Source organism: Palaemon carinicauda, chromosome 12 (assembly GCF_036898095.1).
Source record: "Palaemon carinicauda isolate YSFRI2023 chromosome 12, ASM3689809v2, whole genome shotgun sequence".
Taxonomy (NCBI): domain Eukaryota; kingdom Metazoa; phylum Arthropoda; class Malacostraca; order Decapoda; family Palaemonidae; genus Palaemon; species Palaemon carinicauda.
Genome location: NC_090736.1, coordinates 67,126,577 through 67,153,721, shown reverse-complemented (window position 1 = coordinate 67,153,721; position 27,145 = coordinate 67,126,577). Strand labels below are relative to the sequence as shown.

Here is a 27,145-nt window from a genome sequence, read left to right as displayed (position 1 = left end):
CTTGCATGTGCCATGCTCTGCGTTTACGGGGTGAGGCCGTGTTCTGGAAATACGCTCCAGAAGACTTGCCAGGCTGGTCATGCTGCGAAACCCCAACGGGAATCGCGGTCGCAATCACCCTGGCGCTCGCGCGATGTTAAATCAATGGTTTGCGCGTTGCCGAACGTGGAAGCGCCCATGCGCGGGCACGCAGGAACACAAATGAAAGTGCGCGAAGGAGCGCAGAAGGCGGGCAAGCGAGGTAGGAAGGGCGAGAGCTGGTGGTCGGCGAGCGATGACCCGTAGGCGAGCAATGGATACTGCAGGAATCAATTTGACGTTCGCGCGACGGAACCCCGTCGGCCCGCGCGACGGAACCCCGTCGGCCCGCGCGACGGAACCCCGTCGGCCCGCGCGACGGAACCCCGTCGGTCCGCGCGACGGAACCCCGTCGGTCCGAGCGACGCAACACCGTCGGTCAGCACGAAGGAATACCGTTGGTTCGCGCGCGGGCGAACATTGGGGTGCATGTGCGCGGTCGCACATGAGCGTAGGCGCACGGGCACATGGGAGTGTGGACGCGCAGGCGAGCGCAGGCGGTCGGGAGACCGATGGCACGCAGGCGGTCGGGAGACCGATGGCGCGTAGGCGGGGGATGGCGCGTTCTGGCGAGCGATGGCCCGTAGGCGAGTGAAGGCGCATTGGCAAGCGATGGCGCGTCGGCGAACGGTGGTGCGTTAACAAAACGCTAGCGTGCAGGTGAAGAATCGCGCGGGCGCATAGGCGATCGGTAACGCGTAAGAGACTAGTGATGGTTAGCGCGCATCGCGCTAATAGAAGGAGCGCAGGTGCATCAGGAAGGTGAGCGCTGAAGCTAGCTGTTAATCAGGCGATCCTAGACGGTCAGAAAAAACCGTTGGCGCCCATAGGTGCGTGGCAGAAAAGGGCGCGCAGGTGTGCGCTGGCGATTGAAGAAAGCTGGCGCACAGCAGGACAGAAGTAAAGGTGAGCGCTGGCGAGCAGGAGGAAGATCTACGGCAAGACTCAGCTACCGGAGATCGTGGTCCACAGCAGGCGAGCGCTAGATCGCTACTGATGGTGTCCAGGGGAACTGACACGCGTGGCAGATCGATGGCGATCGTTGACGCGTAGGAGATCGCTGACGAGCAGGCGAACGTTGACGCGTCTGTGGTCGCTGGAGAGCTGGTGATCGCTGGAGAGCAGAAGGCAACGAGTGGAAGCCTGTGCATAGAAGAAGAGTCCTTGTCCAAGACCTGAACCGAAGTTCTAGATCGCGAGGGCGAACATGGGCGCGTAACAGGAACCAACAGGAACAGCAGAGATGATCATCAGGAGAGCGCTGGCGAACAGGAGAACGCTAGCGATCAGGAAAACGCTGATGAGCAGGAGAGCGCCTGTGCGCCAACACTGAGCAGGAGAGAACACTGCAGAAGGGCGCGCAAGGGAATCCTGCACGCAAGGGAAGAACCCCCGTGGGAGGCAACCCTTTGCCCCGAAGGGATAGTTGTCCGTCGGGAGCTGATGTTCGTCGGAAGACCGTTGTCTGTCCGTCGGGAAGACCGATGCCCGTCGGAAGACGAGGTCAAACTGCTGTCCATCTGCACCAGGGGTGGAAGATCAAGAAAAAGGAGTTGTAGGCTGCATACGGAGATTCAAAAAGGCGCCTCTTAGCACCCTTATAGGGAGATGGGAGGCCCATACGACGTAGCGGACGGAGAGCCTTACGGCGAAGGAGGCCAACAGCAACAAAAGCAGAAGAGTCCTCTGAAGAGGAGTCTCTATGAGTGTACTCTCTCGTGAACGAAAGAGAAACACTTCGTAGAAGAGACGGGTGAGCCAGTGACCTAAAAGGAGCAATCCTCCGAAGAGGGGCTCCTGCAGTTGCCCAGCCCCTTGAGCGTAACTGCAGGTGCGACCGCTCAGCACCAAGAGCATAGTCGCACGGAGAAAAAAAAAAAAAAAAAAAAAAAAAGCCACGAGAAGAACCTCCCAAAAGGGGAAAACTGGACAGGAAAAACTTCCCTCGAAAGGAAAGTTACCTACCCAAGGAGGCGAGCCTCCTGAGTGTTCTAAAATAAACTGGAGAGCTGTCAATCGTCACGGGAGTACTTCCAGGAGAAGGAGACACGCCCCTGACGAAGATCTATAGGGGAGGCAGCAACAGCCGAATCCCCAGGCCTCAACAAGACATCTCACTCCGTTGTCACATTACAGAAACGAACTAGATCGGTAACTGTGAAAAATAAAACAAAAATCATTAGTTAACATTCATTCCCCCGGGAAGGCTCCGAAGAGGAATCCCAAGGGAAAGGAACACAAGAATTACACAACAGGCACGTGCCCTCACAACCACTTACACTCACGGAAGGAGAGCTGTAACCAACACAGAATTATAACAATTATAATTATGTAACTATGTAATTTAAAAATGAATGAAAACTAAAGAAAGAACGAAGACCCCGAAAGGAATCGTTCTACAAAGCTGAAAAATCAACAAATACAATTAGATTCATCAACTAATTGAGACAAAACGTACGGCGTAGCAACCCGCACTCCCTCCCCCTCCAAACGGGAAGGAAGCTACAAAGGCGTAGTAAAAGTAACGTAGTAAAAGGGTGAACGACCTCAAGAGAGAGAGAGAGAAAGACCAAAGTCAAACTCGATCGCGACCCATGAAATTACACCATGGTGGCCTAACTGCCGAGTGCTCCACGGAGATATCGTACATTACACACACAAGCACAAACTCTGAAAAGGAAACTTACTGATTTCTATACTCAAATATATACATAAACATGAGAAAATGTTTACATATATATTGAGTAAAAGAAAAATAAGTGATTAAGTAAAGACAAAACAAACAAACAATGGCTGCCAAGCGACGACAAAGACAGAGACGTCTGTCCATGTCCGAGCCAAAAGTGAAAGTGAAGCAATTCACCGGTGTGTGAGGGGGGGAGGGGTAGCTAGCTACCACTCCCCTACCCCCATGCTAACTAGTGTGGGGGTAATACACCCTCGTTAAAATTCTAATGGCTCGCCATTTCAGCTACGCTAAAAGGTAAACCCAATGTAAATAGCATGGTTTGTATTTCGGTTACGGAACAATCAGAAATTCAACAAAGTTCCTGAAGTCCATTCTTCAAACATAAAACTGCAAAATCCATCAATATTGCAGAATGGAAAACACAAATGCATAAAATCCACACAAATCTTCAGACACACACAAACAAACCACAGATGACAGCTAAATCTTTTCATGTAAAAGGGTGGTTGAATCTCGTTTTGTAGTTAGCCACTTCTTTGCCCAGAGTACAGCACCGAGTGCAAAGTCCTTAAATTGAGCAGTGTATACCCGAAATGAGATGATGGGTTCAAATTTCTTTGCTTACTCAACAAATGAACCTACAGGCATTTCATTAGTTCAACCTTGATGTAGAATTTTCTTGTTGAGTAAGAGGCTGTTAGACACATTTCAAAGTAGTAAGTTGGTTGTAACACCAACCCCTCAAGATACTAACACTAAAGGGCTATAAAAATGTTCATATTATTATTTCATAATCTATTTTTCTCTCATTTATAGTTTTTCTTTACTTCCTTTTTCTTGCATACAGCATTGCTTAGCCCATTTAGGCACTAGAGTTTATAGCAGTGTTTTACAAAGTGGAAAGGGGAAGAAGCTTTGCTATGAGGAGGTGATGCAAAATGGGATGGTTGAGGGCGACAGAGTAGCAATGAGCATTCAAACAATATATAGCTTGCTTTTTCTTTGATTTTACAAATTCTTAATTACAAAATCTATTTCATAGACTTGGCTACTAAGGTACTGTAAAATAATTCGTATGTGATTAATCAATATTAAACGTGATATTAGCAATATAAACTGGTATATACCTCTGTTACGCATTCAACAATCGGAATTAAAGTCCAAATGTTTGCTTGACAGCAATACACATGTACTAGACTCACAGAGGGAACCTACAGGTACCCCATACAGCCACTGCTTTGGCATTCCTGGTTTACCAAATCAATATCAAAGTCAGTAGAGAAACACTGCACTTTAATTTCATTCTTATAATCAGAATTCTTAAATATATTAAAGATGTGACAGAACATGTGTCTATTGCTGTAAGAACACCAGGAATTTAAAAGTGTTACCGAGTAGTGTACTGTACACTAAATGTCGGAAACATTTGAAACCACCTTGGATGGCAACAAATATGGGTTTTATGTGTTTCTTTTTTAACATTATTTTTCTAAATGCATACTGTACTTGGTGTTTAATACAGTATTGTTGTTTTCACTTTGAAAACAAAATCTTGCATGTGTTTATAGTGTGTGTGTGTGTTGGGGGGGACTAAGAATTTGTCTGGAAGCCAAGGGGGTGCCAGCTTGAAAAAGTTCGGGAAAATCACAAATTTTAAGTAATTTGTATTTTTCCTAACAGTACTTACCTCGAACTACTTTCTTAGGAGTATCTGGGATCTCCTTCCCATCCGACCAGAGTTTTGTGTAGTTTACCCTAAACCCATTTTCTATGAGGGGTAACCTCAGGCGGAGTGATACACGCCCTGAGGCTAACCCCTGGTCAGAGAGCATGCTTGCTCAGGTCTCGACCTCCAGTAAGTTCTTGGTAGCTAAGGTCTCTAAGAATACCAGGGGACACTCGGGGAAGGCAGGGTGGGCCATTACCTGAAAGTAGTTCGAGGTAAGTACTGTTAGGAAAAATACAAATTACTTAAAATTTGTGATTTGTTCCAACACGAAGTACTTACCTCGAACTACTTTCTTAGGAGACTTATACTTTAGGAGGTGGGCGTGGCCCTAAAAAGTTCTTGAGACCGTGCTGAGGAATATCCAGACCTAGAAAGGAGGTTAGGTCGTGTTGACCCCATATAAAATCGATCGAGGGGAAACTAAACAAAAACCCATCTTAGTGTCTAAGAAATTCACCTGTGCAAGAAATCCTAGGGGACATGTCTTCCCCCCGTTGAAGTACTTGTCTCCGGGCCCTCTCAGAGCCCACTTGAAGCAGAAAAAGAGGAAGAAAGTACAAAGGGGTTTAAGGAACGAACCTGTGTCTAATGTGCTTGTTACCCATGGTTATCACTGAGGCTATACCTTTAAACCGTTTGGAGCGCGGAAACGACAGTACCTATCGAGAACCAGTCCAGGGATTTTCTTGAATAGTCCTTCAAATAGTGAGCCGTGAAGGTAGACTGGTTGGCCTAGGTGCCTGCCCTTAGGATCTGGCCCACTGCCATATTCTTCTCGAAAGCCAATGTAGTACTAAGGCCCCTGATGTCATGGGGCCTGGGCTTTCCCGGCAGGGGGATTCCTGCCTTACTGTAGGCCCTGATGATGACCTGCCGCAACCAGAAGGAGATGGTATTTTTCGAGACTGGCTTCTTCACGAGGCCCGTGGAAACAAAAAGGATTTTGATCCCGGGCCAGAGTTTGGCTGTCCTCTCCAAGTATTTCCTCACACGGGGCACAGGCGCATATCCCTCACGTCGTCCGACCAGGGGATTGCCGGAATTGAGAAACCTTCAAACCTGGGGTCCCACACAGCAGGATTCTGGGTCTTGGCTACGAAGGAAAGACGAACTTGAACGTGACTTCTCGCCAACCTTTCGAGTGAGCCACTTCGTAGGACAGACCATGTATCTCGCCCACCCGTTTAGCTGAAGCTAACGCCAGCAAGAAAACCATCTTGAGAGTGAGATCCCTGTCAACGATGTCTTTCAGGGGTTCGGATAACATTTTCAGGACCCTTGCCACGTCCCATTGTGGCAACTTCACAGCTTGCGGGGGGCATGATTGCTCAAAACTTTTAATGAGCTTTGAGATATGTCTGGAGTTACCCAGGTCTATGCCTTTCAGGAGAAAAACTTGGCCCAGAGCAGCGCGGACTCCCTTGATGGACGGGATGGACATGTTGACCACGTCCCTGAGGTAAACTAGGAAGTCCGCTACCTGCCCGATGGATGCCTTCAGGGGCCTGATGTCCCTGGCGGTGCACCATTTGGTAAAGGTGGCCCACTTAGCCTGGTAGACCGCTGCTGATGACCGTCTCAGGTAGCCCGACATCCTCGTTGCTGTACTCGACAAATAGCCCTCCCTCCTCAGGAGGCGCTCGATAACCTCCACGCGTGAAGGCGAAGAGACCGAGGATTCTCGTGGAATCTTTGAAAGTGTGGTTGCCGGAGAAGGTCTGGCCTCTCTGGAAGGGGCCAGGGGGGCTGTTGTGCTACCTCCCTTAAGTCCACGAACCATTCTCTCTCCGGCCACCAGGGCGCTACCAAAGTCATCCACAGGTTGTTCGCCCTTCTTACTCTGTTGAGGACCTGCCTGAGCATCCCGAAGGTGGGAAAAGCGTACACGTCGAGATTGTCCCAAGGATGTTGGAAGGCGTCCTCGAACGCCGCTTTTGGGTCTGATACGGGAGAACAGAACACAGGGAGTTGTGTGTTCAGCCTTGTTGCGAAGAGGTCCATCAACGGAGAACACCATTTCTGAATGACGGTTCTGGCTACTTCCGGGTGCAGAGACCATTCGGACCCTACCACTTGCCCCATCCTGCTGAGGCTGTCGGCGAGGACGTTCCTTTTCCCTGGAATGAACCTTGCTGAGATTCTGATCTACTCCACTTCAGCCCACTCCAGAAGTTCTAACGTGAGGACGCACAGCTCCTTCGACCTTAGGCCTCCCTATTTCTTTATGTAAGCTACCACCGTGGCATTGTCGCACATCAACACCACAGTGTTTCCCCGGGAGTAGGTGTACGAACTCCTGGCACGCTCTTCGTACTGCCCTCATCTCTAGCACGTTTATGTGCTGGGTCTTCTCTAGGGCTGTCCAGTTCCCTCTTGCTGACTTCCCTAGATGGGCACCCCACCGCTCCTTCGATGCGTCCGTGAACAGGAGCATCTCCGGGGGGTCGGCTGCAAAGGGCATCCCTTTGAGGGTGTTCGTCCTGCAGCTCCACCATTCTAGGACCTGTTTCGTCTTCGGGAACACCGGGACCACTCTGTGGGGGGAGTCCGTTTGGTTCCAGCTTTAGCCTCCCCTGGGGGACCAGTTTCTCCAACGACACAAGGTGGCCTACCAGCCTCTGCCAGTCCTTCGCTCTCCTGGGTTGGTCCGTCAGGAAGGGGCGGAGGACCTGGTCTAAGTTGTCCAGCCTTTCCGAGGGGGGGAAGGCTTTCACTAACCGGGAATCCAGAACCATTCCAAGGTAGGTCATCCTGGTGGAGGGTATCAGTTGGGACTTCTTTAGGTTGATGGTGATCCCCAGAACGTTGCAGAACCGCAGCAACTTCGTGCCTTGCTCCTTCAGTACTTCCTCTGAGGCTGAAAGTAACAACCAGTCGTCTAGGTACCGAATCAGGCGAATGCCCCGTTCGTGTGCCCAGACTGAGACCGTCGTGAGGACCCTCGTGAAGACTTGGGGGGCAGTGGACAGCCTGAAGCAGAGGGTCTTGAACTGCAACGTTTGGGTACCCCATTTCACCCGTAGGTACTTCCTGCTGGAGGGATGAACCGGGATTTGGAAGTAAGCATCCTTGAGATCTACTGACATCATGAAGTCCCCTTCTCTCAAGGATGCCAAGACTGACTTCGGAGTGTCCATTTTGAAGTCGGTCTTGCAGACGAACTTGTTGAGGGCTGAGAGGTCTATGACCGGTCTCCATCCTCCTGTCGCTTTCTCCACCAGGAACAGCCTGCTGTAGAACCCCGGACCTGGGTCCTGGACAGGTTCCATTGCTCCTTTTGCCAACATCGCTGAGACCTCTCCCTGCAGAGCTGTCTTTTTCAAGGGGTCTTTGGGGGCTAGCCACTCCGCCTGCTGGTCTGGCATCAGAGGTGGAGGGTCCACTAGGAAGGGCAACCTGTACCCTTCCTTCAGTACTGTCACGGTCCACGGGTCTGCCTCGTGGTCTTCCCATGCTTGTCAAGATTGTTTGAGGCATCCCCCCACCTGAGGCTTCGGCAGGAGTAGGGGGCCTCCCTCCCTATCTTCTCCTTGAGGAGCTGCCTGAACGCCCTCTTCTGGACGCTGCGAACGATGGCCTATAGGCGGCTTGGGTCGAGGCTGATCCCCTATGGGAAGGATGAGACGACTGGGACCAGGCCGTAGCTGAGTTGTCTCTCCTGGGCTGGCTAGGAGAAGCCCGAGGAGGGCGAGGCGCGTCGGAGGAGGACCTTCTGTACGCCTGCCTTCTGACCGGGTGGGGCCTGGGCTCGTACGGGTCCTTCAACTTTCTAACTCTTTCAATCGACTCCTCCGCTGCCTTCAGGGGAAAGATAGCGTCGTTCCACAGGATCAGGCTCCTCAGGGATCTGGCCTCTCTGTCCGGAAGCCTCCTAGTGATCTTGCTCAAGACCGTATCCCTCCTCCGCAGGACCCAGTTGGCGGCCAAAGCTAGCGACTGGTAGGAGAGGAATTTCAGGGCCTTACCTCCCAAACTGGTAAGTTCCTTGAGTAAAGCCTGGGTCTCCAGTACCATCAGACCGTAAGAGGACTGGACGCCCACCAGTCCAGCCAAGAGGAGACGTTGACTAAGTCCTTCGAGATCTCCTCCATCATGACCGCCTCCGAAGGAGAGAAGCAGATCGGAGCCGTCGACGCCCACTCTTCTGAGGCTCCCTGCCCCAACACGGCGAGTGCTGGCTCCAGTGCACAGGCGCCTGCTCCCTGTCCCTCCGGTAGGTAAAAATTACTCTGGGATTTCAATCCCTGGAACAGTTTGGACACGCTCTGGTTCTTGGGCGCCTCGGCGTGGTTGGCCACAATCCTGTCCACATGGGCTCTACCCAACTTAACGTCCCTCGCTAAAGGAAGAGCCAAGGAGGGCCGCTGCTGGACCGGGGCGTCCACTATCCTATTGAGGCTGGAACGCCATAAATCTTCGGAGGGCGGCTCCGGCTCGTCCAGCTTGTGGTGGCTCCTGGTGAGGCCTATCACCCTCCGATAGGCCGATACCTCCACTGCCGAACCCTCTCCATGGTCGTCGAGATCTTCCGAAGGGCGGGCTGACGCATATGAGGGGGGTACTCCGACGGAGGACCTCGCACGTGGGGGAGTCCTCGCTGAAGGACGGGCATCGCCGTCGGGACAGGGCCTCCGTCCTAGGTCCATCACCCCTTCCGGAGGTCCTCGTATCTGCGGGCCTGCCCGTCGAGGAGAGCCGTAGGTCGGGCTCGTGACGAGCTAGGTGGGTTTTGGAGGTCAGGACTAGGCTGCCAGACCGAAGGGGCGACTCTCTCCAATGGGCGGATGAAGCCGGAACCTTCGCGGGCTTACGCCTGTCGACTGGAACCTGCCATGATGAATCCCTCCGTCAGTTGCCACTGCTGCCAGAAGAGTAACTATCCGGGGAGCGCATCCTCGGACGCCAACTTGAAGGGCCCGGCGCCGCAGCTAACTCCAGCAGCCTGTCGCAGTGAATCATCACCCACTCACCGTCCGGGGAGGCACTTTTCTTCCACTTCCTCTTGGGGGATCCTGGGTGCCGACTCGTGGCGCGACCTAGAGCGAGAGCGCGACATCTTCCTGCGGGACTTATCCCTCCGTCTCCTGAGCTTCCTCAGCGCCTCATCCTCCGAAGAGCAGGAAAGCTCCTCCATTGAAGAGACCGAGGACTTGTAGGCCCTCTTCGATGACCTCGCCTCCCGCGCTGGTGTAGGGGGATTCATGCGACGCTCCGTGGAAGGCAACGCCTGTAGAAACACCTCCGGGAAGATGGCCGACGGCGCTGGGGGGGAGCGAGGAGGCTCTCCCGTGGGGGACCAGGTCCCGAAGTCTTCCTCCATCCTCATTGGTGACCTGAAGGGCGTCTTGGGGGAAACCCATGCAGTGGGGTCCGACGGCGGGGAAAGCTCCTTCTCGATGTCACCCTCGGCTGCCAAAGTGCCTGAAAAACACGCCCAAGAGGCTGGAGAAGAATTAGGTAAATTTTTCCCCCACATGGGGCCATCTGAGGAGACGTGACCTGCTGGCACCAGGACTCCGTCTCCTGAACACACTCCCGCCCCTCCCTCAGGCCCCTCACTCGCCTGAAACGAAGCCACAACTCCACTGTCCTGAAGGCTAGACTCTTGGGGAAGGGCCGCGGGCCTCTTCCCCACAACAGACTTACCTCGTCCCCTACTCTGGGTAGGGGAGGTTGGAAAGGAAGCTTGGTCCGACGGGACGCCTGGCAAAGCAAGGGAGGAAGGGACGCTCGGCTTCTTAGGCGACTTCTTCGCCGCCTTCTTCTTTTTGGTGCTATACCGCACCTACTGCACCTCATTCCACGACTCGCACTCCGGACACATGGCGGAAGGGGAACAAACGCTGCCCCTGCACGAGGAACATAAGAAGTGCGGGTCAACTTCGGGCTTCGAGAGGAACGCTCCAAACGAAAAAACCGGCCATAGGCCCAGGACAACGGCGAGGATGCTCCATGATGCAGGAGAAAGCACTATGAGACACAAGCACGCACGGGGAAAGCACAAAGAGAAAGCACAAGGGGACCACGTGGGTACCGCGTGAGACACAAAGGGGTCGGGGACACACAAAGTCACACTGGGATTAGGAGAGCGGCGAGATGATATCGCGACGCGACCAGAGAACTTACTGAAGGTCGAGACCTGAGCAAGCATGGTTTCTGACCCGGGGATAGCCTCAGGGCGTGTATCACTCCGCCTGAGGTTACCCCTCATATAAAATGGGTTTAGGGTAAACTACACAAAACTCTGGTCGGATGGGAAGGAGATCCCAGATACTCCTAAGAAAGTAGTTCGAGGTAAGTACTTCGTGTTGGAACAACTATGGCTTATAGCATTCTGCTTTTCTATTTCAGGTTGCAGCTTTGACTGTCCAGTACTGTGATATTATCATTCCAATTACGGTAACTTTATTATGAGGTTATGGTCCGTTATCTTTTCTGTCAAATATCAATTAGACTCTGGTTCCTTAATATGACCTAAAAATTCCAATTGTCCAAATAATCTTATATCAAACTTTTCTAAGTCTATCAGTGTCCTAATTCAGAATTTACCCCTGCTATAAAAAACAAAGTAAGAAAAGTCAAGATTAGGAAGAGAGTAACTTAATGTACAGTATTCACAAGTATGAGTACAGTACTACAGTATTCCAAAACTAATCTAATTAATGTAATGTTCAATATTAAAAAAAAAAAAAAAATTACAGCACAATTAAAAATCCAGTAAAATCAAATGATAGATAGGAAATTTTATTAAGATCTTTGACGGAGTTTCAACGTGAGACCCATGCTGATGAAAACTGATGGGTATAGTTACAGAGCTCACTGAAACCTAGTATGCCTGTCTGTCGAAATTGGTGGGTCTTGAAATGTTTTGCCCACACCCTACCTTTTTTGTATTTCAAAGCTTGTCAATTTACCTGTGGAATGTCAATACAGTAAAATCCCTCTCCAATATGTAAGAGGGGTTGTAATGACATTGTAAATGTGACAGACTCACCAATAATAAAGAAAATGCAATAATGTGGCAGGTGGAAGTGAAGGTAATTTAATAAGGTAATAAGGTTGTAGTTAATTTGAAGACAAAGGAAACACGAGTGGATGTCAAAAGTAAAAAAAAAAAAAAAAAAAATGGGATATACAATTTTAGAACCAACTTTGCTCACATGAAGTCATTAAAATGAGGAAAAGAATATCCACAATCATGACATTTCAAATAAATAAACAAAGCAGGCAAAACATTTACACATACAGGGCTTGACAACAGAACAAAGTTAAGACATGCAAAAATTGAGAAATAAAAATTTCAGCTACTAAAAAAGGTAAATACAACAAGACCCCCAAAAGTCATGAGACCAAATGATGAAAAAAAAAAAAAATATATATACAGTACGATTGAAGACCATATGTTAAAAAACTTGAGTCCAAAACCCTGTGGTGAAATGACAAATTTGTAGATAATTTTTATTTTTCCTAACAATACAAACCTTCAGCTATTTATTTAGGGGTATTGCTTTCGGCAAAGCTGAAATGACGAGCCATTAAAATTTAGCGATGGTTAACTACCCATTCCAATAGTTAGCAGGGGTAGGGGGGGAAACTTGCGACCGCTCACACACCAGTGATTTAGCTCATTTAGCTTGGAGGTAGGACTTCAAGGGGGATAGGGCCGGCGGGTAAGTTTGTATAAATAGCTAAAGGTTTGTATCGTTAGGAAAAATACAAATTATCTATGAATTTGTAATTTTTTCCGTAAATGGAAAACAAACCTACACTATTTATTTAGGGATGACTCACCCATTGGGAAGGGTGGACGTCCCTGCCAATTTGACTTTTGGGCTTTCCCCGGGGGCTCCTTATCCAAGTATATTTGTAACCAAAATAAGGAGTCCCCGCACCTCGTTAAAACCTTATTAAGCAAGCTGTGTGTTGAGATATTTAGAAGTGTGATTGTCCAGGTGAAAGTTATGAAGAGTCTTCTGTAGGAAAACTGTTGTAACCAAGACTTTCCCAATACCACCTCGACAGGGTATGGGGACGAAACAGTATTAGCTTAATACTAGGTACACAAGGGAGCATGGTTTACCTGCAATGGTTTGAGGTCAGCTTAGGCAGAGAACCCAGGATGCTGCTTTTCCCAAGAGAGGGGAGGATGAAGAAAAGAATAAGAGCCAGTCAAACCTTTTCATTCATGCAGACTAAAACTGGGTAACAGTGGCCTCAACTTTCTGCTACTGGTCCAATAAGGAGTTTAAGGTATTGTACCAGCTATTGTGCAGCCACCACAGGGCCAATAGAAAACGTATCGAGCCTCCTTGCAGGTAGTGGGCTGTGAAAATGTTCTGACGTTTCCACACCACAGCCTGAAGAATGTGTGTCACTGAGAAGTTCCTCTTGAATGCCAGGAACGTAGTTACGCCCCTGACATCATGAGCTCTGGGGCAACGTGAATGAGGAGGGTCTGGATTCACCACATGGTCTAGGACCTTGCAAATCCATGCCGAGATGGTGTTCTTGGTGACCCTCCTCTTGATTCTCCCTGTGCTGACGAAGAGTGCCAGCACACAGGGACGGGCTGCGACTGTTCTCTTAAGGTACAGCCTCAAACTCCTCACTGGGCAGAGTAAGAGATGATCAGGGTCATCTGTTACAGAACGGAGACTCAAAATCCGGAAGGACTTGAATCAAGGATCCGCTACTCCTGGGTTCCGAGTCTTAGCAACAAACTCAGGGACAAAGCTGAACATTACCTCTCCCCATCCCCTTGAATGGGCGATGTTGTATGAGAGACCATGAAGTTCACTGAATCGCTTGGCCAAACCTAGCAGGAACACCGTCTATCGAGTGAGGTGGCGATCTGTTGCCTGGCGTAATGGTTCATAGTGAGGTCTTTTTAGAGATCTCAGAACTTGAACCACATTCCATGGGGGAGGTCTCACTTCAGACTGAGGACAGGTAAGTTCATAACTCCGTATGAGTATGGAAAGTTCTAGCGATGAAGAAGTGCCCATTCCTTTCAGTCTAAAGGCGAGGCTTAAGGCCGAGCGATAGCCTTTTACCGCTGAGACTGACAGGCACATTTCTTCACGCAAATACACGACAAACTACCCTACTACTGGAATAGCGGCATCGAGAGGAGACATACCCCTTCCATGACACCAACCACAGAAGACTTTCCACTTTTCCTGGTAGACTGCTGCTGATGACTTTTGCATGTATCCAGACATCCGGTCCTGCTTGCGACTTGTGAAAATCCTCTCTGTGAGAGGAAATGCTGGATAGCCTCCAGGCGTGAAGTCGTAGCGAAGTTACGGCTTTGTGGAATATGTTGGCATATGGTTGTTTGAGTAGATCATGTCGTGGAGGGTGTTCTCTTGGGGAGACTATCAGGAGTTCCAGAGGGTCCGGAAACCATTCTGCGTGATGCCATAGCAGAGCTATGATTGTCATAGAAAGGTTGACCGATGTTCTGGCCTAGTTGAGTACCCTCCTCATCAGACAGAACGTGGGAAAGGCGTAAACATCGATGTTGTCCCACCGTTATTGGAATGCATCTTGCCAGAGAGCCTTGGGGTCTGGGACTGGGAAGCAGTGCAATAGGAGCCTGAAGTTCAAGGCCGTTGTAAAGAGATCTACTGTCGAAGAACCCCACAAAGTCAGGACTTTGTTGGCTACTAGATGATCCAAAACCCACTCGGTACTCACTATCTGAGATGATCTGCTCAGGTTGTCGGCGAGCATATTCCTCTTGCCCGGAATGAATCATGCCGATAGTGTTATCGAGTGAATATTGGCCCATCTCAGCATCTCTACTGCTAGATGGGATAGCTGCTGCGAAAAAGCACCTCCTTGTTTGTTGATGTAAGCTAATACTGTACTGTGGTGTTGTCTCTCATCACTACCACTGAGTGGCCGGAAGGAACTGTTGGAACTGTTAAAGGGCTAGAAATACGGCCTTCATCTCTCGGAGATTTATGAGGCGGTACTCTTCCGACTCTGACCAGGTCAGAGGCCTGAAGTCACGTGGTGCAGCACGTGGGGCCCCCACCCTTTTTTTTTTTTTTAGAATCTGAGAACAGCATCAAATCCGGGGGGAAGACGAGAAGGTCCCCTCCCTTTCGTAGGTTCTTGTCCGACACCCCCATTCGAGGTCCGTTGTGTTCCGCTGATCCCATAGGGATCCAGATGTCCAGGATATTGAGAACCTGATCCACAGGGACTTGACTTGCCACAACCGGGATCTAATCCTGAAGCGACCATTGGGAACTAGACGGGCCAGCGATGATAGGTGACCAAGGAGACGTAACCCCGTCTGGGCTGAAAGCTCTTCTTGTCTGAGAAAGGGTCTTGCGAACATTCTCAGCCTCGATATTCTGTCGTCTGATGGCAAGGCTTTGTGAAGATTGGTGTCTATTATCATGCCTAGGTATACTGTACTCTACCAGTCTCTGCGTAGGAAGCAGGGAGGACTTTTCGAGGTTTACCATGATCCCCAGATCTTGGCAAAACCTCAGAAGTTTGTCTCAATGTTGAAGAAAGGTTAACACCGAGTCTGCTAGGATTAGCCAGTAATCCAGATAACGAAGGAGACGGATGCCAATCCTGTGTGCCCAAGATGACACTTGCGCAAACTCTGGTGAAGACTTGAGGTGCTATGGAAAGACAAAACGCAGCACCTTGAGCTGGTATTTCCTGTTGTCTAGGCTGAATCTTAAGAACTTCCTTGAAGACAGATGGATTGGGATCTGGAAGTACACATCCTTTAGGTCCAGTGTGCACATGAAGTTCTGTGGTCTTACCGCTAGTCTGATCGTGTCTGCAGTCTCCATGCTGAACAGTTTGTTTGACAAACTTGTTCAGAGCTGAGAGGTCTCCAAAGCCTTTTTCACAAGAAAGAGTAGACTGAAGAAGCCTGGAGACTCATCGAGGACCTCCTGAAGAGAGTCCTTCTTCAACAGGGTCTGGACTTCTTCCCGGAGGGCTAGCCCCTTTGCTGATCCCATCACAAAGGAATCTAATGACACTGGATTCCTGGTCAGGGAAGGGAGAGATGTTATGAACGGGACGCAATACCGCAAACGAATCACGGAGATTGTCCAGGGTTCGACCCCAAGTTGCTTCCACTTGTCCTAGCAACTTTGCAGGCATCCCCCTACTGGTGGACAAGCAGGGGGAGTGCTTATCCAAGCGTTTTCGGCCTCGGCCACTCCCTCTAGAATAATTTCCTCTGCTGGAGGATTGTGCCTTTCCTGTCCTTGGCCGGAAAGGGCTACTTAGATACCGTTGTCTTCGCTGCTGTCTTGTTCGTCATGATCTTTGTTGGACGGGACTGCTGAGGAGCTGGTGGTTTATTGGGCTTGGATGTAAAAGCCCTATGGAGGAGGGAGTCCTGATGGGACTTCCTCCATCTCTCAGCAGCATGTTCCACGTCCTTAAGCTCAAATAGATGGGATCCCTCTGAAGAGGAATTCCTGAGCCTGGCGATCTCGGCATTTGGGACTAGCTGGTGGAATCTTACTGACACCTCGTCCCGATGTTTCAGAATGGTATTCGCCCATAAGCTTGAAACTTGATGGGCGAGAAACTCGATCGTGCAGGTGCCTGAAAGCAGGAAAGTTTTCATTGCTTTCCTGGTACGTTCCTTGGAGAAATCCTCAGTTCGTACCAGGATTTCCAAGGTTCCTAACCAAACATCAAGCCACGAAGTAGCCTGCATGGCGTACTTCATGACCTTACGATTAAGGATCTCGGTTGCCGAGAATGAGACCTGTCGGTTGGGGAGTCTCTCTAGAGAGACTCCCTTGGTGAGCTTTTCCAAGGCGTGATGGAGGGGAAGAGTTGGACGAGACTCGTCTAAGATATCAAATTACCTCCTCTGCTGGAGACGAGGAGGTGAGAGAAGCTTGGTGGTAAAGCCGGAACTTTGGGAGGAGCAGAGTTCAGAGATCTGTAGGGCAATCTTAGCCCTGGCACCTTTAAGACCCTGAGACCAAGGCAAGGCTACACTGGTCTTTGAGTGCTTCTGGGTACTAGAGACACTAAGACCGTGTCTTTTCCCTCTCATGGACTTCAGAAAAGTCTTGGAGTCCTTATGTTTCTTCTGAGGAAGGAGGTAGGACTCAAGCATCGAAGGCCGGATGGTCGTGTTCTCCTGACTTCCATCGGTGGTGAACTTTCCGTGCAAGGGGAAACTTTCTCTGAAGATGGAAGAGAGGAAGCCCCTCACTCACGTGACTCCATCGGCAGAAGTGAGGTAGGAGAGTGTACGGTGGAAGATGCAGGAGGAGCAAGCCTCGATGGCCTAACAGGAGTCAGCTTTACCCTCGGGGAAGTGACTGCAACTGAGACTCCTCTCTTCCTCTTCCGGGGAGAAGAAGAAGCCGTGGTTCCTTGCAGTAGGTCAGCTTAAGTTGTAGGATGCTCCAAAAAGCTGGCAGACAGCAGGCTTGAAGGCTTACATCCCTACTCTGACTGACTGACGCACTGTCAGACAGATCCCCTGAAGGGAAAGGGACTGAAGGTTCCCTGCGAGGAATCTCTGTTGTTGATGGGTCTGCCTTAGAGGAAGGCACCTTCAGGATCCTGAACCCTTCTGTGGAGACCCCTTCCCCTTTCCCCAGCGGTCGCACTGTGATGCGTATGAGGGGAGGGGAATGAGGCGATAGTGACCTGTAGATTCGATGTTCTTTAAACCTAGAAGCCAGTAGAACCTGCTCATAGCCATAGCGCAAGTGCGTCGGTGAGCGCTTGTGCACACACGTGCTGGCGCGCAGTAAGACACTACGCAGGATGATGCTGGTGCACAGTTTCCAGAGAATGCACAGGAAAGCGTGGGCGAACAGTACGGCACTGCGCAGGTGGATGCTGGTGTGCAGTTTCCAGAGAATGCACAGGGGAACGCGGGTGCGCAGTACGGCTCTGCGCAGGATGATGCTGGTGCGCAGTTTCCAAAGAATGCACAGGAGCGCGCAGGTGCGCAGTACGGCACTGCACAGAGGATGCTGGTGCGCAGTTCCCGGTGAATGCGCAGGAGAGCGCTGACGTGCAGGTGAGCACTGGCGAGCTGGAAGGTGCTGATGAGCTGGAGAGAGCTTTGGCACAGGAGAGCGCTGATGCGGAGTGGAGCGCTGGCGCTTGGGAGAGCGTTGCCGTGCAGGAGAGGGCTGGTGGTTTAGAGATAACTTTTGTACAGGAGAGCGTTGGCTTGCCAGAGATCAAGGCTACACATGAGAGCGCTGACAAGCTTGAGCTGGAGAGCGCAATAGCACTGGCAAGCTGGCAAACGTTGCTCTTTGGAACGGCGGGGTGCGATGGAGAGCGCCGGCAATCGGGAGATCACTGGGGCATTGAAGGACGCTAGGGACGAGCAGGACAAGGCTGGCGGTCAGGCGAACGTCGAAGCGCTGGAGCGAAAACTCTCAAGAAAGCGTTGGAGCGCAGGCTGGCGCTGACGTGCTGTTGGAGATCGCTGGTGCACTGCAGGGCACTGGCGAGCTGGAGAGCATTGGTGCATAACTCAACGCTTAGGTAGAACCTCCGGAGGAAGTACAGGAGACAGAAACGTTGACTACAGGTCAGAAAATCGGCTGGAAGGTCGAACAGAAACAGGGATGTGCCCTTTGGAAGGGCGAACATCTACCGATGAAGATCATGAACAATCTGCAGAGAGTCCAGGGCCGAAGTGCAAGGACTAGCGGTAGCGTTGTCAGAAGGACCAGGAGCGGGCAAAGGTCGAGGGCCAGAAAACAACTGAAGCGGAGGCACCTCTGCAGGGGACAGCTGCAAAGACGAGGCTGAAGAGCCGCCTTTCCACCGATGGTGAGGGGCAACCTCTAAGACGAAGTGGAGAGCAAGCTCTACAACGGGGACGCCCACTAGGGGCCGTAGGATCAGCAAGCTAACCTTGAGCAGCAGTCCCTGGAAGAAGTGTCTCTATGAGAGAACTCCCCCGAGGGGAAGAAACACTCGTAGGAGAGACAGACAGTGGACTAAGTTTCCCCCTCGAAGGATGAACAGGAATGGAGGAAACATCATTGGCACCAACAGCTGGAGAGTCTGGAGGGGCAGGGGCATCGGCAGTGGCCACAGAAGACGCCTCTGACACCAAAACGTCGACGAGAGACTGAGGATCCACCTCCGAAGCCGACGAAAACTGCACACTCGCACTGCGCAGGATAAGTTGCAGCAAGGGGTCCTTGTAGGGCAGACCTGGAAGCCACAAGGACGACCACAACTGTAACACAGAAGGCATACATATGGCCTCACCAGGGGGGAAAGGTGGGGGCCGCTTCGCTAGGGGAAGCAACACAATCCCTTGAGGACTGGGATTGGCCACAAATTAAAGGGTCTACGCTACTGCTCGACGGTCTCTCGCTAGAGGCAAAATGAGTAGGAGCTTCTGAGGAAGGTCGGGAGGTGGAAGAAGAGAAGAGGTCTTGGGCTTTTCCCTTCGAAGGAAACTTCGAAGGAGAGATATCCCGCTTAGACTTCTTCTGCCGTAGCCCAAACCTTTCCCACTGTGAGGCAGACCAATCCCGACACTCATTACACTTATTACCACTATCATACCATTGACCTCTGCAGGCGGGACAAAAGGTGTGCCGGTAGGTGTCCACGGCCGACAAGAAGGTACCGCAGGGCCGGCCTTCAAGTCAAGGGCAGGTACGCATGGTCAGCAGAAGTCAACACAAACACACACTATTAAAGAGAAAGCACAAACAAAAAGCATTAATGGCAGTCCAAAATACTGGTGAGGAGGGGTGGGAGCGGTACCAAACTTATCTAGCGGAATGGGTAGTTAATCCTCACTAAATTTTAATGGCTCGTCATTTCAGCTTCACTGAAAGTAAAACCCCTAAATAAATAGCATAGGTTTGTATTCCAGTTACGGAACAAATAACAAATTTGCCATACTAAAATCTTGACAACAGGAATAAAATGTTACTCTATAAATTACTCAACATACATGAAAATGAATATGGTATACAGAATGGTGATAAGCTACTGTACAGTTCAACATGTACTCTGTATTTCAACAACTATGAGAATAATGTGCTCCAAAATATGACATAAGACTGAAGCAGCAGTACTTAGATAACTCATGAGACCAAAGCGAGAGAAAGACCACGCACAAAACGATTATAATTCTAACAAAAAGTCAGGGATACGGTTCTTTACAAAGGTCATCATATAACAGGATACTGATCATTACAAAAGTCCATGGAAGAAATAGTAGTAACAAAGAATATTAGTGATTATAGAAAAACTATAAATAGAGCAATGCCTTCTGAACCTTCAACTAATTATAGAAATTAATAAAACTAAGGACTGGAATGAAAGATACGACAAAAAGTCTGATCTACGTTACAAATATATACAGTATAAATAAATAAATGTAATTTTTCATCAACATACCACCAAAATTATTTACTACCACTGACGACAACCCACTTTCTCTGTAATGTAACTGCGTCGACTGAGAATAAAATTGCTTTACAGAGACAAAACTCTAAATGCCTGGTATACTTTTCATGAAAACTATCTACATTACATACTGTGTATGCATGACACCTCTTTTATGGTATTTCACAAAATTGTAATCATGAGACATATACAGTATAATAATAATTAGGGAATAGATACAAACATTTTATACAGTAGAAACATGAATGAGAAGCCACTCTCAGTAAATATTTTTCTTTTCTCCAAATTTCCAACACCAGAAAAAGCCTACTGTATTAGTTTTAATCTAATCATAAGGAAAGTTTACAAATCCATTTCTTACATAACACTTTTTGAGTAATGACAACAAATTCTTATTATCCTGTGTCATTTACTCAAAACTTACAAGTGAGGAAGAAATCGAAATTAGTTCTCAGAGATGAGCAATAAAAGAATAATTCATGACACATTATCAGGTTATGTAATGTGAATAAAGAACATTTACTTATGTTCCAGGAACAATTGATTTAGTTGCTTACAAACTTACACAACCTTGAGGCTGTATTCATTTTAGTGGGGAAAATTTATCAGGTAAATATCATATTGAAACAAATCTCTTCAACCATAAGTTTACAATCTTGCCTTTAAATAGCACAGCTTTAAAAAAAAAAAAAAAAAAAAAAAAAAATCTACATACTCAGAAGAGTTATACAATAAGAGAGTCAAGTTATTCACAAGAACTATAACCTTAAGCTGACAAATAAATGGGACTTTGAATTTGCTATGCATCATTCAAATTTTGTTTCAAACATGAAAAACTTTTAAACTATTTTGATAATAAAATGAAAGGTACAAAGTACTGTAATGTAGTGATGGTCATATTATAAGTATTTCAACTTCAATATTTCCCTAAACCAGAGAAGAATTTCTCCCCTTCATTTCAGTTCTGATGTAAAAATTTACAGTTCTGTTCAGAGATAAACTATCGACAAGGGCAGCTAGCCAGGAGAGAACTAAAACTTTCCCTGTATACTAGAGCCAGCACCAATGGAAAACTTTGTCAGTTTTTCTTTAATTTGAAAAAAAGAAAATCATTGCCAAATTTTCTTTGAAACTACCAGATAATAAAAAAAGGTAAGATGAACTCACTAAGGTTTAGAAATGTAGTCAGCACTATAGTACAAAAAAGACACCCTTCCAATGAAGTATTCCATTTAAGCTACATACTAGACAATAAATATAGAATAGCAGACATATATTTTCTGTGCAACTGTACTTATTCTAGCATAAACTTAGGCCACCTTCATTTAACTTCAACTGCCTTAATCAACCGTAGCAAGTTCAGGTGCTGGGGTTAGGCAGGTCAAGTCTACCTTATATCTACTTCCGTAATGTAAGGCAAATTACCTGTTACCGATCAGATAGGTATATATTCGCTTATGCCTATGAAATACACTAGCCCATATAGTGTATTACACATAAACTACATCCAAAAACTGGGGCTACACCAGGCTAGCGATCTACGGAACAAGTCATTAAGACATCTTGGTCAGGTTTGGCATCAAGATGTCCAACTCAAACCGACCAAGATAACAGCGGAACAGCCTTACAGAAAAAAGGGACAAGTCTGTTTTAAATGACATTGGTTATCACTATAAGAAGGTATTACATAGTCTTAAAGCTAATCAAAACTAAAAAGTCATACGGGTAAAAAAATCACTTTCCGATTACACCACTGCGACCTCCACCTTTATAACACACTTACGCCAAATTTAAATCACTATGGCACAATTGGCCGAGCACAACACTTTATAATATTGTTCGTGGTGCGTAAATGGCAAAATTTGATTGAAAGCAAGGAAAACTGCGAAGATTAACACACTGAGCAATAGTCAAGCTATACCTGATTGGATGAGCGGCGATTCAACCCATGAAATGGCGCTGCTACTGACAACCTGTATTAACTCTCAATTTTTCTCCGTAACGTAATACTGGCTGTATCGAGATTATAGCACATCAATAATTCTGTAACTCAAGAGATAAAATTGCACAACAATAATTCTGTAACTCAGGAGATAAAATTGTACATCAATACTTCTGTAGCTCAAAGATAAAATTGTAAATCTGAATGTCATCTTGCGTGTTTAGATGTAGCAAGAAATATCAGTTGTCCCATGGCAATAGAATTTTTTATTTTCAATACAAGACAGCAAGATTGTTTTCCTTGCTTGACCTGTTGGTGAATCTGTAATTATATTAATTTAGATAAAAAGTTCATGGGTAAGAAAAAGGGCTACTTTGAATTCTGGAATTTCGACAATATTGTCAGGCACTGCGGCAGCGGCAGCAACTGAACTTGAGCCGGGATTCGGGAGTAGAATTTGTTTATTTATTTATTTCCAACGAAATTTAGTTTCTCATTGTTTTCCAAATATTTTGCGTTTTCCTTTTGCTGGTATTAGTATTATCATGACTGTTATTAATACTACTATAAACATGATTTACTTAAAAGTATTTAATCATGTGATGAATCGCTTATATATATATATATATATATATATATATATATATATATATATATATATATATATATATATATATATATATATATATATATATATATATATATATATATATATATATATATATATATATATATATATATATATATATATATATATACTCCTATCATCTATAGCACTCAATATTCCATCATAAGCCTCATTAAAATTTTATTTTTAAAATTTTTAACCTCAAATACAAGCATTTGTTGACTTCATTGCACTTTTAAATTTTCAGTGAACAGTCCTATAAATATAACATATTCTACATTCTACCTTAATAAGATTTTGTGCCATATATTTTTTTCTTTTAAATTTAGGTAGAAAATGTTCCAACAAGAAGTCCAGATCTTGTTTAGATTGGGCTAAATTGGATGGCATTTATTTTTATCTTCTTTCTTTCATAACAAGTAATCTTTAATAATGACTTGAATATTGGACATGGCATGTATAAAATCAACGTATCTAAATGCAATGAGATCTACAGCATCGTAAATTATAATCGATTTAAGCAAGCCTGATATTTGTGATACCTGGTTTCTATCTTAGGAATTATGTGCCTCATATTATATATATATATATATATATATATATATATATATATATATATATATATATATATATATATATGTGTGTGTGTGTGTGTGTGTGTGTGTGTGTGTGTGTGTGTGTGTGTGTGTGTGTGTGTGTGTGTGTGTACAAAAGTCATCACCATGCCTAAGAAAGATCTTGCTGTGTTACTTGAAGAACCGAAATAAACAAATTAAGAAATAATAGGATTTTACGAAATTAAAGCTGGGAATCCTAACAAGTATATAGAATTAAAAGAGGGCCATGTCTTTTTGCTTCAGATACCATGAAAGGAACAAAGAAAATGGAGAGGATTTTCTCAATAATAATAATAATAATAATAATAATAATAATAATAATAAAACTTGCAGGTAACACAAAAGAATTTTGTAGTTAGTGAGCAGAATTGCATGGCTATCAAAATAAATAAGTAATGCATAAACAGAAGAACATTCAAAAGTATGCACCAACAACATCCCATACAGAGGAAGAAATAGAATCTTCTTATGAAGATCTGGAGATATCTATGAAAAATCATAAGACTCAATTTACTTATGTTTTGGGTGGTTTCAACGGTAAAGTAGGTCAAAAGAAAAGGAGAATTAGCAGTACGGAATAGGCACAAGGAATGACAGAGGAGATATGCTTGTGGATTTTAATGAAAGAAATGATCTTAAGGTAACAATTTCTTTTTTTTTTTTTCTTTTATAAAAAGGAACATAAAAATGAACTTGAATAATCTCAAATGGAAAAAAAGAAATAGATTTTATTTTCAGAGAAAATACAGTTAATTTAGTGAAAGATATAACAATGTTAAACAAGTTAAAGTCAAGTGACCACATAATTGTGAAAAGCAAAATCTGTATATATCTATGGAAAGAAAGAGAAAAACTAATTTTAAGGAAGAAAATAAACACTCCTGTAATAAGAGAAAAATCTGATGAGTTTAGTTTAGCAATACATAATAGATAACTCCGGCTACATGATGTAATGGAACCAAGTAAAGAAGAAATGAACAGTAATTCAACTAAATTTGTACTGGAATCAGAACAAGAGATTGGTGGAGAAGTTCCTAAACAAGATCAAGTAACACTATCAGAAAAAAACAAAAAACCTAATAAAGAAAAGATTGAAAATGAGGGTATAATCCAAGAGAGATAAAATAAACAAATTAAAACACAAGACATTCATAAACACAACAAGACCAAAATTATGGAAACACTAAAGAAAAGAAGAAGCATCAAATTAAGGAAAAGAAGACTTGGAACAGGGTACCAACAGATGTTTGCTTTAAAGGATGAACATGGAAATATCAACAAAAGAGATGAAGTGATAAAAACTGCAGAGTATTTCCATACAATGCTATACAATAGTGATATAAGCAATAACTTTACCAATAGAAATAATGAAACACCTGAGCTGGTACCATATGTATCAACAAGAGAAGTAAAGAAAGCATTAAAAGGTATAAAAGGGGCTAAACAGCAGAAGATGGCCTAAAAATGGATTTAATGATAGATGAAGGAGATTTCATAGTAAAACTCCTGAACTTTACACAAAATGTCTGCAAGAATGTTCTATACCTACAGCACGGGAAAACTATTATTATACTAATTCACAAAAAGGGAGGCACAAAAGACCTGACAAATTACCACCAATCAGTAACATAAAAAATATATATTAAAAAAATAGAAAGACAGCTAGACTTTGATAAAGCAAGAGAGCAGGCAGACTTTAGACGCAAGTATTCAGCAACTGACCATATCCATGTAATCAACCAATTAATGGAGAAATCATCAGAGTATGACAAACCATTATGTATTTCATGGCATTTAAAGACTATGAGAAGGCTTTTGATTCAGTCAATACTTTGGCAGTAATGAAAGTCCTTTAAAGACAAGGAATAGATGAATCTTATGTTAAAACACTTAAAGATACAGTATATATATATATATATATATATATATATATATATATATATATATATATATATATATATATACACATATATATATATATATATATATATATATATATATATATATATATATATATATATATATATATAGGAAGTACAGCAATCCTAAAACTACATAAAGATAGTGAGAAATTCTAAATTGTTCACAGTATGCCTTGAAGAAGTTTTTAAAAATTTAGACTAGGAGAATGTAGGAATGAATATGAATGCAGATACCTTAACAACTTAAGGTTTGAAGATGACATTTTTCTTTTAGGGAATCATGGGAGGAAGTGCAAAAGATGATAGAATATTTGAATAGAGAAAGAAGAAATGTAAGATTGAAAATGAATATGAGTAAACCTAAGATAATGTTCACTGAAAATGCAGACACCAAATAAGGGTTATAGATGAACCTCTAGAGACTGTTAATGAATATATGTACTAGTACAAACAGTAAATGTTTCCCAAGTACATGAGACTGAAATTAAAATAAGGATGAACATGGGATGGAATGAGATTATCACAAGTAAAATGACACTTTCTCTAAAAACTAAAAGTATTTAATCAGAGGGTTCTACCAGTGTTAATTTATGCTTAAGAGCTTGGAGCCTCACTAAAGCTTTAGATCATAAGCTAGTTACAACTCAAAGAGCTATGGAAAAAATAATGATGGGAATAACACCAAGAGACCAAAAGAGCTACATCGATACAAGAGCAAACTAAAGTAGATGACATTCTAATAACATGTAAGATAAAGAACTGGGCATGGACAGGGCAATATAACGAGAATGACATTAAGAAAAACAGAATGGGACCCTAGAGATTGCAAAAGATACAGGGGAAGAAAGAGAAGATGATAGACTGATGACCTAAGAAAATTTGGGGGTATAGACTGGCATAGAAAGACCATAAACAGATGCGAATGGAAGGACATGTTTGAGGACTTTGTCCTGCAGTGGACTAGTTATGGCGGATGATGAGGGTGACAATATATATACATGTGTGAATGTGCAGGTATAAATGTATGTACAGTAGATGTTTTTGGATCTTATCATTATCATCACTATCTAAACTATGACACCAGTAACCTGGTTCAAAATGCAGGATGCTATAAGCCAAGGCTCCTACAAGGAAAGGATATAAAGAAACAGATAGAAATAGCATGCCTAAGTGTAACCTCAAGCAAGAGAACTCTAACCCCTGACAGTGGATGACCATGGCACAGAGGCTACCCAAAACTAGAGAGCAATGGTTTGATTTTGGAGTGTCCCCTCAATGGGTGGCTAGTACCTTGACCTACCTACCTAAATGGATGGGAGAATTATTCAAGATAAACTCTTATTACCATAAGTGAAGGTCTAAAATACCTGCATATTTGACCTGTCACTCAAGATGCTTTCTCTTTTACCACCAATGGCAAAGTGTTGTCACAAACACACGTGGCAGTATTTATCTGCTTTTGTTCAACTAATGTTTGTACTCTCACTGTATATAAATGAAAAATCTCTATCAATGTATCAGTTCTCTAGATGGAAGATAAACAGGTCAGGATTCATATAATGCTGTATTTTAATATATATATATATATATATATATATATATATATATATATATATATATATATATATATATATATATATATATATATATATATATATATATATATATATCTAAGTTGACTATATAGCCTATGCATACATATACACCTATATGTTTTCATACAGTATGTACCTACAGTATATATATCACTGCATTTTCCTATAATTTATCAAGATGTGGAAATATTTTTTTTTTTAACAATATAAATTAAACTTGTCAATAGTTAAGGAAAAAATTGAAGTTCTTCAAAATATATGCATAAAATTGGTTCAATTCTTCTCCTTACCTTTGACAACCACTGATTTTTTTTTCTTTTAAACTATAAACCTACCATAACTCAGTTTCAATTAAATTAAACTTTCCCCAATGTGAAAGTTCCAAGAATAAATGTTTGAGAAGTGATGACGGTTACATCCTAATCCTCATTGCAGTGCCGTATGTTAGGTTAAGTTAGGTTCTTTCCCATATCGCATCTCTTGTACTTCCGAATGTGAGTTACCTTTATTCTTGGGGTATAACTTTAG

The 27,145-nt window shown here is 45.0% G+C and overlaps 1 protein-coding gene across 4 annotated transcripts in view; it reads right to left on the bottom strand.

Annotated features, from left to right (window-relative positions):
- Positions 1–27,145, bottom strand: part of LOC137651259 (ubiquitin carboxyl-terminal hydrolase 28-like) — a 36,887-nt gene that overhangs the window by 8,713 nt on the left and 1,029 nt on the right. The window contains exon 1 of one of the 4 annotated variants that reach the window (XM_068384507.1): positions 21,835–21,956. The exons of 2 other annotated variants lie outside the window; for them this stretch is intronic. The gene's annotated coding sequence lies outside the window, so the exon portion shown is untranslated. Of the gene's footprint in view, positions 1–21,696; positions 21,957–27,145 lie in introns of those variants that run through there. One more of the 4 variants, XM_068384506.1, reaches the window with a different exon arrangement.